The following is a 7,127-nucleotide window of genomic DNA, read 5'->3' as shown; positions in this document are numbered from 1 at the left end:
AATTATTTGTTTGTGTTGAACAAGTGTTAAAACGGACAGCTGTTGAACATACGTGTCTTGCTGTTCAGTAACCCTGAGGATTGAATGATCAATTAGTTGTTATAGATTTTAATTTAATGGCTGTATTACCAGACGTAAAGTTTTAACCGTAGCTATATGAATAACAAATACAAATATTTTCAGCCAGGAAGATCAGTTGTTGAATTGGATTTGGGGGGGTATTTGGCTTTTCCATAAGAAGAATGCTATCTAAAAGGCAGGAACCAGCTTGACATGCACCCCTCAGTTCACTCACAATATCTGATGAGTTCAATGAAGTTGTGTCAAGTCATGCACTCAGCGTTTTAAACAAGTGGGACAACTTGAGAAATAAAACTGCCCACAGACCTAGACTTACGACTTTCCAGGAGAGTGAAAGCACCCACCACACCATCCCTTAAGCTCATCTCCTGGTTACACCTTCCCTACTTAAAAAGCTGGTCGAACTAGTTTCCTGCCTTGGCGGGCCATGGGCTTTCAGTACACAGCCTGCAGTCCCCACCCACACAGGTCAATTCCAGCAGAAGTGTTGGGGAGGAAACGGCACTGTATTCCCCTGCATGTGAAATTCCGCTGGGTGGAAAGAACAGAAGGGAAGGGTGGTGGGATGACAAAAGAGGGACGGTAATAAAATGAAGGGATGATTCCTGACACCGAGAGCTGACAGACGAGGTCCATTGCACTCCACACCAAGGGAGCGAAGGATCATCAAGAAGAAACAGCAAAGCTGTTTTTTTTTTTACAATCCAGTGTGAAGGGGTCTGCTATGGAACTGTGAAACAAACCCAGTGGGGTGCTGTAGACATTTGACCCTCGTGCGTGTGAGGGATAGCATTTACATGTATTTGAGGTGCTAACCTAGCTTTTAAAGTTGTACCTCATGTTGGTGTGTGAAAAGGACACAATGTATCTACGTGTCAAGTTATTTCAATTTGACACAATTTGAGAAGAAAAACTGAGAAGATTGACACTTCAGTAAGAACCTGAAGTATATCAAGACAACTGTAATATGTAAATCTTATATACCTAGGGACAGATAAAACAAGAATGTGAGTGATCTGTCAGAATCAAACAGGAATAATTCACTTTCAATCCGCTAATATTGGACTTCAGTCAAGGATTATCCATTGTCATATAAAACATGATATTGAAGGACCGTGGACGTAGGAAGGTCTTGAGTGTTCCTCATGTCTCAGGACTTTGGACACAATCGCTGAAGTCCCCCCCCCTCCCCCCCACTCAGACCATTGTTACCGAAGAGTGTCTGCGCTTAGGCCCTGTGTTGTCTGGTCAGGGAGTCGGTGCAGGGGACTCTGGCCCCTTCTCTCCACAAAGCCCCTGTTGTGTGGGAGTTATTGTATGGTCTTGGGAATACATCCACCACCACCACCCTCTAACACAGGCCCCACTCCCCCACCTCAACTTCTCCAACAGCCCCCCCCAAAAAAGGAAGAAAAAATGGAGAAAACGCTACCCCCCCCCCCCCCCCCCCAAGCATTCTAGGTTATACCATAGCACCCCCGCATCTCAGACAATAGAGTGGCACCCCCACCCCTCCAACTACCCCTGAAACTCACTGCCCAGCGCATAATGCCTACGTTTGCATAGTATGTGTCCCAGTTTAAGAAAATCATGGGTGTGGGTGCTGGCCCATAAGCCTTTTATCTGCTGGCTAAAGTGAAGCACATGACATAACTCAGACGCGAACTCGTTTGTGACGTATTATAATACTTGGACCAGGGAGAGGATGGAGATACCGCACAGCATTTCAATTCTAGTTTCAAATTCAAGAGCATATTTTGTTAGGCTAAGAACTCTTAATGTATAGCTCAAAGTTTTAAAAGTTCAAATCAGTTAATAGAAAGAAAGTTAAGAGCTTTTCCCCTCTCTTTAACTCCCCCTCCCCTCCTCACCATACGTTTCCTCCTGACTACCTCTCTTATGGAGACTTCTCTTCATATCAAAGTCATATCAAAATGCCCTCATTTCCACAAAAGCTAAAGTGAGTATAACGTCACAGCATTTTTGGACACTTAACTTAAAGAAGTGGTAATGCATGAACGTACCTTGATTTGTTGACAAAAAATAGGGGTAACCTTTGAAAACTGTGCCATGGTAGAAATTTGGTCAGCTTGGACCTTAATGTAGTCTTTAATAATGGCAAATCACTCACCAAAAGACAGACCAAACAATGGAGAATGTGTTCTCTCGCCAATGAAAGCCTGATCCACAGAATGGGAACACAAAGACCACTAGATGGTGCTATGACAGCATCTCTGTCTGAGCAAAGGTACTGTGGCAAAGGAATCCGTCGGGACGTATGGCTTGGCTCCACGGTTGACTGTCACATACCTGTCAAAATAACTCATTGCACTCCACTTACTGCACAGCGTGTGAGATAATGATTGACCAAACACTGTCACATTCCTTCAGGGACATGCTTTATTTATTAAAATTCATATAGAAAAGGAATATCTGGCATTAGGTCTCTAGAAAGTAGGCCTACATATATACATTATATACATTACACAGGTGAAACTCGCAGCCCTGAGGCCCATGTGCAGGAAGTGCGAGCATTAACTGGACTAGATTGAAATGGGAAAACAGGAAGGGCGCATTTACTGGTAGAACGGTCAGACTCAACAACCCTGCACTGGACCTTCAGACCAAACCTGTTAAGTAGTGTGGGTGCAAGCAGTAGGGCCAGTGGCGACACTGAAGTAGAATGTCTTAAGAGTAGAATGCAGCTCCAGAACAGCAGAAAAGGACATTCTCCCCCAAACTAAAATAGGACATTTTATTTAACTGCTTAGTATTGATGTGAATGGGAATGGATGGGAAAATTGAGTTAGGACAAGCTGTTGCTATAGGGGATGTAGCTCAGTGGTAGAGCGCATGCTTTGCATGTATGAGGCCCCGGGTTCAATCCCCGGCATCTCCATTGGCCGCTTTTGAGGTCCAACTGGGATTGACCGCTCACATCTGAGACATAATCATAAAAGATAGAAATAGCAGTAGATGTCAACACTGACAAATACCATCTGAAGGGCACAGTCGTGTGTTCAATGGTGTTCAAATCATGAATATTGGGTGGAGCTATTCTATCACTTCAAGATACCTACCCTACCTACGACACCTAACTGGACTTTGAATCACAGTTTCTAAACTCCATCTGTTAATTCTCCACATGTTGACTTGGAGCTGCAGAAAAGGACATTCGCCATCAAACTAAAACAGGACATTTTATTTAACTCCTCAGTATTGATGCGAGCGGCAATGGAGGTATGGGGGAATTACAGGGGATGTAGAAATATGCAGTATAACACAACAGTTTAGGATAAATATAATATATAATATAATAATAAAATATAATAATTTATAATGCATTGCTGTCTCATCTTCTTGCTATGACAAAAGTGTTATTTGTCCAGGTTAGGCTTTCAGAGGTAACTACTCGATGTAACTACAAATCGAACTACTTCTGTCTTTGGTTGCTTTCATGTGAAATTGATGTATTGACGAATATGTTATTGTACAATGTGGAAGGGGATGTAGCTCAGTGGTAGAGCGCATGCTTTGCATGTATGAGGCCCCGGGTTCAATCCCCGGCATCTCCATTGGCCGCTTTTGAGGTCAAACTGGCATTGACCGCTAACATCTTAGGACAAGGGAGTCTTCAAGCATAGAAAATGGAAATGGCAGTGGATTTCAACACTGAAGTGAAGATACAAAGGCTACCGACGTGTACCACCTCCCCTCTTCAAAGGTGTTCGAATCGTGAATACTGGTTGGAGATATACTATCACCTCAAAGTATGTACCCTACCTATGACAGCTAACTGGATCTTCAATCACATAACAGACGAAAAGTTCATGGAGTTGCTCAGGATGGGAGGCATGAAGCTTGTTAAACTTTGTAGTGTCGCAGTCCCCCATTCTGATTCTACCTGTTCAAGACTTCCAGGAGGTACCTGGAGGTCCAGGTCGACCCTCTGGTACAGCGGTACCTGGTCAGGACGATGCCCCTTTGGTGATGGTGCCTACCTCAGTGTACAGCTGCTCACCTGGCATGCCCTGGATGCACCTGACGTGGTGTTTCTACCTTATCTGACTGGAATTTCGCTCGTTCTCACCAAAGAACGTTTGCTATATTAAGAGGGCTTTAACGTAGGCAATAAATGAATGAGAACGAAATGTCTGCGAATCAGAGTATTTTACACACAGTCATTTTAAATGCAGATGTATAAACAAATATATTGAGAGGTTGGGAGGAAGTTTAGGTAGCTACACTCTCACAGCTGATGTTATGTAACGCGGTGTCTAACTGTATAATATCTTACACCACACACTTAAAGAATACATATTTGTGATGGAAATCAGGTTGATTCACAAGCACAGTATAGACACACTTATGCCACCACTGTGTTTTTCATAGGGTTATTACTATTACAAGGAAAATGGTCTGCTCATCATGTTCCTGCATTTATGTTATTTTCATGCATTAAAAACAATGCATGTATCTATGTTGCCAAAGGCAACATCTTTAAAGTCACACAAGGCGATGGCAGACTCAGAGTGGATGGCGCACCGTCTGTGCCCTTGAGAAGGTCCTCATATCTTCAGTTCAGTGATGAAATCTAATGCCATTTCCATTTTCTATGTTTGAAGACCCGCCTGTCATGCGTCAGATTTGAGCGGTCATTCCCAGTTGGACCTCAAAAGTAGCCAATGGAGATGCCGGGGATTGAACCCGGGGCCTCATACATGCAAAGCATGCGCTCTACCACTGAGCTACATCCCCTGTTTCAAATGGACTGTATTATCCGAAATCTCGCATTCATTGCCCTTCAAATCAATACTGAGCAGGTAAATAAAATGCCCTATTTTAGTGGGCAATAATATCACATGGTTATATTATTAAATTTCACATTGTATTATATATCACATAAATCTGTAGTGATCAATATCAAGATGTCTTATTCAACAAAAAGTTTAACAAGCTCCATGCCTCCCATCCTGAGCAACTCTATGAACTTTTTGTCTGTTAAAAAGTTCCAAACTCAGAGTTTAGAAACTGTGATTCAAGTTCCAGTTAGCTGTCATAGGTAGGGGACATACCTTGAGGTGATAGTACAGTTCCACCCAGTATTCACAATTCGAACCATAGACATATATTATACATACATATTTATATGTCTATGATTCGAACACCTGTGAACAGGGGAGGTGGTAGACGTCTGTGCCCTTCAGAAGGTCTTTGTATCTTCACTTCAGTGAAATCTACCGCCATTTTCATCTTTTATGTTAGAAGACTTGCCTGTCCTAAGATGTGAGCGGTCATTCCCAGGTGGACCTCAAAAGCGACCAATGGAGATGCCGGGGATTGAACCCGGGACCTCATACATGCGAAGCATGCGCTCTACCACTGAGCTACATCCCCTGTAACAGCTGGACTCTCCTAACTGATTTCTCCCATCCGTTCCTATTCACATCAACACTAAGGCTCCATTTTCACAGAAAAAGTGGCAGCCATCAGGAACCAATTCAACCAACTGTCTCCTCCGTCTAAGGGTACAACCGTTCATGGCTCATTGTTTCCTTCTTTTTCCCCTCTCACTGAGACTGAGGTCTCCAAAATCCTAACAGGTAGCCGTCCTACTACATGCCCGTTGGATTCCATACCCTCCAACGTCCTTCATGCCATATCACCTACCGTCTTACTGGCAATCCCACAGGTGATTAATGCTTCATTTACTTCTGGAACATTTCATTCTTCATTCAAAGTGGCTCGGGTAACACCACTGCTCAAGAAGCCGTCTCTCGATCCCACTCAGGTGGAAAACTATCGGCCGGTCTCACTTCTCACCCTCCTATCCAAAGCCATTGAGAGGGCAGCTTCCAAACAGGTCACAGAGTTCCTGTCAAGGAACAATCTCCTCGATCCAAACCAGTCTGTATTCAAAAGCGGTCACTCCACCGAAACAGCCCTGTTGTCTGTGACAGAGGCCTTAAAAACAGCTAGAGCAGCAGCTCAATCCTCAGTTCTCATCCTGCTTGATTTATCAGCTGCTTTTGACAGTCAGCCACCGCATTCTTCTGTCTACACTGTCAAGTATGGGCATTTCTGGCAGGGCACACTCCTGGTTTGAATCTTACCTCAGTGGGCACTTGTTCAACGTGTCATGGTAAGGTCAGCTGTCTGTACCTCACCGCCTAACGCCTGCCATGTACACCACCTCGTTGGGCCCTATCATCCGCTCGCATGGTTTTTCCTATCACTGCTATGCCGATGAAACACAACTGTATCTGTCTTTCCCTCCTGACGACACCACTGTCGCTCCGCGAATCTCGGACTATCTTTCAGATATATCCACATGGATGAAGAATCACCACCTTCAGCTGAATCTGGCTAAAACGGAACTGATGGTCTTTCCAGCCAAACAGGCCATCCACCACAACATCACCACATTGCCTCTGTCTCTCGGTCGTGCCGCTTTGTGCTATACAACATCTGCAAAATCAGGCCGTACCTAACCCAGTATGTCACCCAGCTGCTGGTGCAAACCTTAGTGAGTTCCCGCCTTGTCTTCTGCAACGCCCTCCTAACGGGCCTGCCGGCATGCATTGTGAAACCACTACAGATGATCCAGAACGCGGTGGCGTGTCTGGGGTTCAACCAACCCAAGAGGGCACACGTCACCCCGCTATTCATTGACCTACACTGGCTGCCTGTAGCTGCTCGCATCGAGTTCAAGTCACTTATGCTTGCCTACAGAGTGATTGCTGGTTCTGCTCCCATCTACTTAAATGCTCTTGTAAGGGCAAATGCAGAGGTGTAAAAAGTACTGAAATATTGTACTCAAGTAAAATTACCTTTACTTTGATGAAATTTTACTTAAGCACAAGTAAAGTTATCCATCTAAAAATCTACTCAAGTCAAAGTAAAAAGTAGTTCATTTAAATGTACTTTAAGTTAAAGTTACTTACCGTAGTTACATCCAACAACTTGTCGGGTGTCGCTCCTTTACAGTGCAAAAAAGGACAAAGGGTCATAAATCCAATCCAAAAACTAGTTATTTTTAATTGAAG

The 7,127-nt window shown here is 43.9% G+C and overlaps 4 non-coding genes across 4 annotated transcripts; 2 read left to right on the top strand and 2 right to left on the bottom strand.

The window, feature by feature from the left end:
- Window positions 1–2,908: 2,908 nt before the first annotated feature.
- trnaa-ugc lies at window positions 2,909–2,980 on the top strand. Its single transcript has one exon. It is a non-coding gene; the product is annotated as a tRNA-Ala (tRNA).
- Window positions 2,981–3,584: 604 nt separating this feature from the next.
- Window positions 3,585–3,656, top strand: trnaa-ugc. The gene has a single exon. It is a non-coding gene; the product is annotated as a tRNA-Ala (tRNA).
- A 1,111-nt stretch (window positions 3,657–4,767) lies between these two features.
- Window positions 4,768–4,839, bottom strand: trnaa-ugc. Its single transcript has one exon. It is a non-coding gene; the product is annotated as a tRNA-Ala (tRNA).
- Window positions 4,840–5,406: 567 nt separating this feature from the next.
- On the bottom strand, window positions 5,407–5,478 carry trnaa-cgc. The gene has a single exon. It is a non-coding gene; the product is annotated as a tRNA-Ala (tRNA).
- Window positions 5,479–7,127: the final 1,649 nt, after the last annotated feature.

The sequence above is a fragment of the Clupea harengus genome, chromosome 11 (assembly GCF_900700415.2).
Source record: "Clupea harengus chromosome 11, Ch_v2.0.2, whole genome shotgun sequence".
NCBI lineage: Eukaryota > Metazoa > Chordata > Actinopteri > Clupeiformes > Clupeidae > Clupea > Clupea harengus.
The sequence above is the reverse complement of the archived record's forward strand: the minus strand, read 5'-3'. Positions and strand labels throughout refer to the sequence as shown.